Source organism: Leucopleurus acutus (genome assembly GCF_964270905.1).
Source record: "Leucopleurus acutus genome assembly, chromosome: 2".
Classification (NCBI taxonomy): Eukaryota; Metazoa; Chordata; class Mammalia; order Artiodactyla; family Delphinidae; genus Leucopleurus; species Leucopleurus acutus.
Window position 1 is genome coordinate 72,951,447 of NC_139143.1, and position 9,469 is coordinate 72,960,915.

General features: G+C 39.3%; 1 pseudogene across 1 annotated transcript; it reads right to left on the bottom strand.

Annotated features, from left to right (window-relative positions):
* Positions 1 to 8,590: 8,590 nt before the first annotated feature.
* LOC309957380 (ferritin light chain-like) lies at positions 8,591 to 9,268 on the bottom strand (annotated as a pseudogene). Its single transcript has one exon. The product of its transcript is annotated as a ferritin light chain-like (transcript).
* Positions 9,269 to 9,469: the final 201 nt, after the last annotated feature.

Sequence of the window (9,469 nt, forward strand, 5' to 3'; positions counted from 1 at the left end):
TTCTGGTTTTCTGTGTAGAGGTGATTTGGACTACGGTGGCAAGAAAGGAGCCTTGGGTAAAGAAGTGCAGGTGCTGTTTGGAGGTGGAGCTTGCAGGCCCTAGAGTGGTAAGAATGTGGAGGAAAGGCAATGTCGGTGGAGTGACGGGACAGAAACCAGACTAAAATGGGCTGAAGAGTGAAGCAAAATGATGATATGGAATGGTATGTGCTGACAATTGTTTGAGAAGGTTAAGTTATGCAGATGAGAAAATAGATGGGCTGTTAGTCACTGTGAGATAGGGTTTCAAGGGGAGGTGTTTCCCTAGAGTATATTTTCTTGGTGATTGAAATGACCCCACAGAAAGAGAGAGACTAATAATGAAAGAGAACTGGAGTGAAGCCCTTGAAAAGAGCAGAAGGGACAAGGGTCTTGTGCACACATAGTGGCATTTAGTTTAATAGATGTGGCTTTTCAATTCTCTTGGATGCAAAGGAGAAGTTGGGTGTAAGTAGATGCATCGACATACAGTTTCTGTTGTTCTTTTTTTCTTTTTGTTTGTTTTTGAAGTATAGCTGACCTGCAACATAGTTAATTCCTGTCACACAATACAGTGATTCTGTATTTTTATATATTTCAAAATGGTCACCACAATAAGTCTAGTTACAATATGTCACCATACAAAGATATTACATAGTTGTTAATTATATTCCCCACACTGTACATTTCATACTCATGACATTTGTTTTGCAACTGGAAATTTGTATCCCTAATCTCCTTCACCTATTTCTCTTCTACCCTCCACCCTCGTCCCCTCTGGCAACAAACTATTTGTTCTCTGTATCTATAACTCTGCTTCTGGTATGTTATGTTTGTTCATTTGTTTTGTTTTTTAGATTCTACATATGCGTGAAATCATACAATATTTGTCTTTCTCTTGTCTGAATGATTACATTTAGCATAATAACCTCTAGGTCCATCTACATTGTCACAGATAGCAAGATTTCATTCTTTTTTATGGCTGAGTAATATTGCACTGTGTGTATATGTGAGTATATATATATATATATATATATATATATATATATATATATATACCATATCTTCTTTATCCATTCATCTATTGATGAGCACTTAGGTTGCTTCCATATCTTAGCTATTGTAAATAATGATGCAGTGACTATAGGAGTGTATATGCCTTTTCTGATTAGTGTTTTCATTTTCTTTAGACAAATACCCAGGAGTGGAATTTCTGGATCATTATGGTAGTTCTCTTTTTAAATTCTTGAGGATCTCCATACTGTTTTTCATAGTGGCTGCACAAATTTACACTCCCACCAACAGTTCATGAAGTTTCCTTTCTCTCCACATCCTTGCCAACATTTGTTATTTGCATTCTTTTTGATGATAGCCATTCTGACAGGTGTGAGGTGATATCTCATTGTGGTTTTGATTTGCATTTCCCTGATGATTAGCGATATTGAGCATCTTTTCATGAGCCTGTTGGCCATCTGCATTTCCTCTTTGGAAAAATGTCTCTTCAGTTCTTCCCATTTTCAATCATGTTGTTTGTTTTTTTCATGTTGAGTTGCATGAGCTCTTTATATATATATTTGATATTAACCTCTTATTGATCATATCATTTGCAAATATCTTCTCTTATTCAGTAAGTTGTCTTTTTATTTTGTCAGTGGTTTCTTTTGCTGTGCCAAAGCTTTTAAGTTTAATTAGGCCCCATTTGTTTATTTTTTGCTTTTATTTATTTTGCTTTAGGAGACGGAGCCAAAAAAACATCACTAAGACTGATGTCAAAGTTTTTCTTGCTGTGCAAAAGCATTTTTGTTTGATGTTGTTACATTTTTGCTTTTGTTTCCCTTGCCTGAGGAGACATATCCAAAAAAAACATTACTGAGACCAATGTCAAAGAACGTACTGCCTATGTTTTCTTCTAGAAATTTTATGGTTTCAGGTTTTACGTTTAAGCCTTTACTCCATTTTTAGTTTATTTCTGTATATGGTGTGAGAGGGTAGTACATTTTGATTCTTTTGCGTGTAGCTGTCCATCTTTCCTAACGCCATTTATTGAAGAGGCTCTCTTTCCCCATTGAATATGTTTTGTATTTTTTGTTTTTGTATTTCTAGGAATTTATCCTTTTCTTTTAAGTTATCTAATTTGTTGATTTATACTTATTCATAGAAGTCCCTTACAACTCTTTTTGTTTCTGTAAGATCTGTGGTAATTCCACTTTCATTCTTGGTTTTAGTAATTTGAATCTTTTCTCATTTTTTCTTTGTCAGGCTAGCTAAAAATTTATCAATTTTGTTGATCTTTTCAGAGAAGAAACTTATAGTTTATGGACTTCTTCTGTTGCTTTCTATTCTCTATTTCATTTATTTCTTCTCTAAAATCTTTATTATTTCTTTTCTTCTGTTTGCTTTGAGTTCAGTTTGCTCTTCTTTTTCCGGTGTCTTAAGGTGAAGCGTAGGTTATTGATCTGAGATCTTATTTTTTATCATAGGCGTTCACAGCCATAAATGTCCATCTAAACTCTACTTTAACTGCATTCACAAGTTTTGGTATGTTTTATTTTCATTTTCATCATCTAAAAATGTTTTCTCATTTCCATTGTGGTTTGTCTTTTGACTCATTGATTACTTAGGAATATTTTGTTTAATTATGCATATTTTTGAATTCCCCAAATTTCCTTCTGTTACTGATTTCTAATTGTATTTCCTTGTGGATAGAGAACATACTTTGTATGAGTTCAGTCATTTTATGTTGATTGAGACTTGTTTTATGATCTAATATATATTAGGTGTTGGAGCATAAGTATATATATTCTGGAAAAGGTTCCATGTGTACTTGAGAAGGATGTATATTCTGCTGCTGTTGGGTAGAGTATTCTATAGATGTCTGTCAGGTCTAGTTGGTTAATAGTGTTATTCTGTAGTGTTCTCTAGTGTTGTTCTTCTATTTCTTTGTTAATTTTCGATCCGTTTGTTCTATCCATTGTTGGAAGTAGGATATTGATATCTCAAATTATTATCGTTGAATTGTCAAATCTCCCTTCAAGTCTGTCAGTTTTACTTCATGTATTTTCAGTCTGTTATTAGGTGCTACAAGACTTGATTAATCTTTAAAGTTCTAAAAAAGTTGACTCTGACAATTTTTGCCAGTTTTCTCATTGTTTTCATGGAAGGGAGTGTTTTCAGAGGCCTTTATTCCACCATTTTTTTGCTAGCATCACTCTGAGATACTAGGTTTTGCTGATGGATTTCATGCTGTTTGGGAGAAAAAGAGAGGAGGCAAGGATTTGGGGCCTGAGCATTTATTAATATGACATTACCATTTTTCTAATTTGGGGAAATAGGAAGATCAGATTTTAAAAGGGGAGGGTCAGGAGTTTAGTTTTGGGCATATTGTCTTTGTCCATTAGCCTTACAAAGAGAGGTGCCAAATAAGCAGTCAATTTACAAGTCTGGAGCTCAGGCTAGAGGTCCAGGCTGCAGGTGTAAAACTGCAGGCAAAGACCAGAAGTCTCTGTCTCTCCAGGCACTTATGATTCCACTTAAGATCCCTCAGGACTAGGAAAACTGTGCTACATACTGTCCCTCAAACATACCAAACACTGTTCTACTCTTTTGCTTTTGCTTGAATCATTCTTCCTGCCTAACAGACTTTCTTGCTCCTTGTTTAAAATTGACGCTTCTTTAAAAACCCTGTTGGAGTTCTCTATATCACAAGACTTTCTCATTAATGGAACCTTCAGTTACATGCTTCTCCTCTACATTACTCATTGCCAGAGCACCTTCATTCAGCACACTTTTTACCATGAATACATTTGTCTTCTATAACATTTATCACCTTGACCATACTGTAGTTATTTTTTACATATCTGATGTCTCCTCTCATTGAACTCAGATCCTTGAGGCCAGGACTCCTGAAATCTATTCATCTTTATACTTCCAGATCCCAGCATGGTGTTTAGCATATAGAAGGTACTCAATAAATATTTCTGAGTGAATGTGTGTATACTATGTGTTGGCTTCTACGTTAGGCAATCTTCCATTTCAACAAAGTATAATGGAGCCAAAACTGAATTCATTATTGACTTTCAACAAAACTGAGCACGTGGCACTGCCGTTTGCTTATTACTAATGCTTGAAACTCCTGCACCCTCTTTCACTAGTCTCTCTCCTACCTCTGTCTAGGTACCTCTCCTATCACTCTGTCTAGGCAATACTAAGTCTTTTCAATTCTTCACCATAAACCTTTCTTCAATCCTCCTACTGCTATCCCCACTGCCACTCCCTTCTTCTAGACTATCATTTCATCCAGGTTACTTTCTTTACATCCAGTCTCTGGTTTTATCCAGAGACTTCCCTTTCTCCCCTCCAATCTCTCCACTCTGCAGCCTGCATTATATATCTGATGTGAGAACTGTATCCTGATCCCTACTGCATGATACTCTTTAATGATCCCCATGGTCTCCAGTTAAAATCCAAATTCCTTAATATGGTGTCAAAGATAATTCTCATCTCCAGTCTCATCTATCACCCCTTCATCCTACTGAGCTATTTGCATTTGCCAAGGGCATTGTGCCTTCCCCTGCTACCAGGCTTTTGCATATACTGCAAAAACAAAACAAAACAAGCAAACGAAAAGGAAATAATTGACTCCTCTTTACCTAGATAAGGCCTACTCTCTTCCTGTGTCTCATCTTAGATGTCAGTTCTTCTAGGAAGTCCTTCCCTGTTCACTCAAAACTGAGTTAGGAACTTTGTCTATCTGTTTCCACAGCACCTACTGCAAAAGCCTTGGTAGCACTCATCACATTACATTGGAATTGCTTGAATTGTGTTTTTCTTGTGGTGCGGTGGTGATCATATATGTAATTTCCTGATACCAAGCAGGTGCATAAGAAGCACTGATTATTTCACGAAAAAACATTTATGGAATTTAATTAATCTGCAAATACAAAGGGCTAACTATAGTTTTCATTAGCAGACTTAACTCTCAGTCCTCCTTCATAGAGCTTTCCTTCTGCTGAGAATGAAGACCAGATAAGAAAGAAAATATATGAATATCCACAAATGTGCAAATTTAGACATGGGAAGAACTTTGGTAGATTCTATCAAGGCAACACTCTTATTTTACAAATGTGAAAGCTAAAGCCTTAAAAGCTTCAGTGACTTATCCAGGGCCAAAGTGGTGACATTTAGCAGAACAGAGATGGAAATATCAATCTCCTAACCCCTCCTATCACTGTCTGCCCACGCAGCTGTATGCCTTCTTGTGGAAGGTCATAGGAACACTAGTCATCAGGGCTGACTAATGAAGTCTGCTCACTGACTCACCATTGAGTCACAAGACCTTGGATGACTTGGGAGGATTGGAAAACTGACTGTCTTTTCTCGTAGGTAATCATTTCTCCTCTGGCGAGACAATGCTGGCACCTCCACTAAGGCGCCCTGCTGAGCTAAGTGTTGAGGAAGCACAGAGCCTCAAGTGCTCACCATCATCCCTGCAGATGGGGATCTGTTTGCATCAACCTCAGAGTTTTTCCAAGGCTTTGCGCTTTCTTCTATGACTTAAAACAGAGCAGATATACCATACTTCATATGAAAATTGGATTATTTAAAAGAGATTTTTGGAAAGGAAAGCCCATTTTCAGGCATTCTATGTAGCCCTGGTTGGGCCAGAAGTCTTGTAATCTTTTTTCCGTCTCTGAGATTTTGTGAGTATATTGTTAGCATAAGTAATCACATATCAATTTCTCTGCTTTTAGTGAGCCTGGATTCTTGCTGGCATACCTGGAAGGAAGGAGGACCAGGATAAGTTGGGCATGTCCTGTCTGTCATGTACCTCATGTGCATTAATATAATCCTCCTGATATTACAATGAGGTGTGCACCACACTTTACAGATGAAGCTGCTGAGATTCAGAGAGATTTTAGGGCTTCACCAAGGTGAAGCTACTGGTCCTTTACCACACTTTGAGTATCAAGGATCTGGGTCACTGTTGACCTTGACAAGAAGTCAAGTTCCACTGGAGTGGTGGAAAATGAAAGTCATATTGGAGGGGGTTGGAGAGAGAATGGGAGTTTAGGGCGTAAAGACTGAAAATGTAGACAATTCTCAAAGACTTAAAAGGTCTCACTTTCTTTTCTCTCTCTGTCTCCCCCCCGCCCCGTTTTCCCTTTATGTCTCCCTCTCCCCCTCCCCCTCTTTCTTTCCACATTAGTGTGCACTTGCCTCTACATGTGCCTGCACAAATTCATCCTCCTAATCATAGTCCCATGAGATGATTGCTATGATTCTTGAGGGAATATTAGATCTGCCCTGCACAGCTCCAGTGGACCAGTCCCTGGGCCATATCCTGGAGTGACCTTGGCATTAGAAAGGCAGAGTATACGACCTTCAAGCTGCCATGACCTTTTTGTGTTTGCCACACTGCTGAAGGCATCACAGGGCCACTCAGCAGACTGCTAATCATGATATTCCTTTCCAGAGACCCTCTGAGCTCAGTTATTTTTGTTACAGGATATTTTGTGGAAAGTGCTATGTATAAATATGATATGTTTAAATTATATATTGCTTATTACAAGATATCTTAATGGGCTTTTTTTCTTTTAAAGCACATTCTACTACTCACATGTCTCCAGCGTTACCAGGACTCTGGTGTCAGGCTGCCTAGGTTCAAAATCCAGCTCTGACATTTATTCACCGTGTAACCTTGAGCAAATTACTTAATTCCCTTACATTTTTTTTTGCCTCACCCACAAGGGATTAAAGTACTCAAAAGATTTGTTAAGAAGATTTTAAGAAGGTAATAAATACTTAGCATAGGACCTGGCAAAGAAAAAAGCCATCATTTTTATCTATTTTATGTCTATACATAATTTAATGTGTAAGGCATGAACTAGTAAATGCAGAGAACTGGATTTCTATTAACTATCAAATTAGGTTGACTTTATAGTGGTTTTATGGAATGATCAAAAAGGAGATGTTAATGATGAATAAAATATCATCTTTAGCCTCAAAATAGCAAACATAAAAAGCATGTGTGATAACCAAAATACTACTAAATAGCAAATTAATTTCTAACATTGCTTTATTTTTTTTTCTGGCATCCAGAGTCAAGTTCCCACCCTGACCCTTCTTTCTACCTCAGAATCATAGAACTTCAAAGACAAATGATCTTAGAGACCAACTTGTCTGACTACTTCTGTATAAACATGGTATCAGCGTTCATAAATTTGGACAACTCACACAAGGTTACATTGTCCATAAATAAGTGAAAGAATAAGAGTTTAAATATAGGTCTCCACATTCACAATAGCCAAGACATGGAAGCAACCTAAATGTCCATTGACAGATGAATGGATAAAGAAGATGTGGTACATATATATATATACACACACACACACAATGGAAATGCCACTCAGTCTTAAAAAAGAATGAAATAATACCATTTGCAGCAACATGGATGGACCTAGAGATTATCATACTAAGTGACGTAAGTCAGACAGAGAAAGACAAATACCATATGATATCTCTTACACGTGGAATCTAAAATATGACACAAATGAACTTATCTATGAAACAGACTCACAGACATAGAGAACAGACTTGTGGTTGCCAAGGGGGAGGGGGTGGGGGAGGGATGGATTGGGAGTTTGGGATTAGCAGATGCAAACTATTATATATAGAATGGATAAACAGCAAGGTCTTACTGTATAACACAGGGAACTATATTCAATATCATGTGATGAACCATAATGGAAAAGAATATGAAAAAGAGTGTATATATATATGTAACTGAATCACTTTGCCGTACTGCAGAAATAAACGCAACACTGTAAATCACCTATACTTGAATAAAATAAATTCTAAAAAAAATAAGTCTCCAGATTCTTTAACAAATGTTCTGGGATCAGATGCGTGAAAAGATTAACAGAGGAAATATTTAGGGTTAATTAATTCAAAATATTTTTGCAGCAGCAACCTGGGATGTGAAGGGGCAGCCTAAGCTCCACAAGCAGGAACACGCATAGAAGATATGCTGGCAGGAGTGCCACTTCTCGGCATGTGACCTCCTCATCTTGGCCCACATTTTGCCCATCCCTGGTGATTCTGCTCTGATGCCCTGCTTGCACTCCAAGCTCTCTGGTTCCTCATTCTGGTTTACAAAACATCTCCCCCCTTTAACAAGTGTTTGTGTGGACTGGCTCGGTGCTGCCTTAGCATGGTTTAATAATTCTTTCCAAGGTACTGCCTCTATGGGGACTGTGGTCCAAGGTCCTACATTTTCTGACCTCACCTTTTTTGAGTCTCGGCACACTTGACTCACTTAAACCTGTTAAAGACTAACCTATCCAGATAAAAATCATCAAACAGGATCAATGAAGAATTGCTATACATTAGGGTTCATTTGAATATCTATCTTTTTTTTTTTTTGCTGCAAAAAGCTTTATTGTTTCCATTTGGTCCACGTCTTGGGAGAGGGTGGCTGCAGAGCGGGGCTTCAGGCAGAAGCTCTGACGCCAGAGGGGCTCCTCAGAGGCCGCTGGACTTCAGAGACTCCTGTTCGTGCTCGAGGGTGAGCCTTTCAAAGAGATACTCGCCCAGCCCAGCCTGCGGACCAGCCAGCCTGCGGAGGTTGGTCAGGTGGTCGCCCATCTTCTTGATGAGTTTCACCTCCCCATCTAGGAAGAGGCTCTCCAGGAAGTCGCAGAGGTGGGGGTCTGCGCGGGCACAACCCAGGGCATGCAGATCCAGAAGGGCCTGATTCAGGTTCTTCTCCGTGTTAATGGCGGCTTCCATAGCGTCCTGGGTTTTACCCCACTCATCTTGAGATGGCTTCTGCACGTCCTGGAAGAGGGCGCGGCCGCCGCTTGGTTTTGCATTTTCAACAGACGCTGGGCGCTCTCCTGCTTCTCTTCGGCCAATTCGCGGAAAAAGTGGCCCACGCCTTCCAGAGCCACATCGTCGCGGTCGAAATAGAAGCCCAGAGAGAGGTAGGTGTAGGAGGCCCGCAGATGCATGCTGACCAGGCGGTTGACGGCAGCCTCCACCTCAGTGGAATAATTCTGACGAATCTGGGAGCTCATGGTTGATCGGTAATAAGGAGTTCGGCTCAGAAAATGGTGTTGGCTGGTCCCGGTGACCGAGGATAGCTGAGTGGCTGACTCCGAAGGTTGGAGGGTGGTCGGAGGCTGGAGGAAAGGGCGACCCTGGGTCTGTTCCGTCCAAACACCGTTGAAGCAAGAGACTGATCCGGGGAACCGCTGAGCGCAATGCCTGAATATCTATCTTGATGAACTTGGGCAAGGATGGAAAATAGCTTTCATTTCATATGCTAACTCCAGATCATTGGTAATGGATCCCAGAATGTTCAGATGACAGTGTTTCTGGGCTACACCTTATCTTAAAGGGAAGAGTACAGATAAAAAGAATGAGTGCTGTAACCAATTAGAAATGCCTACTA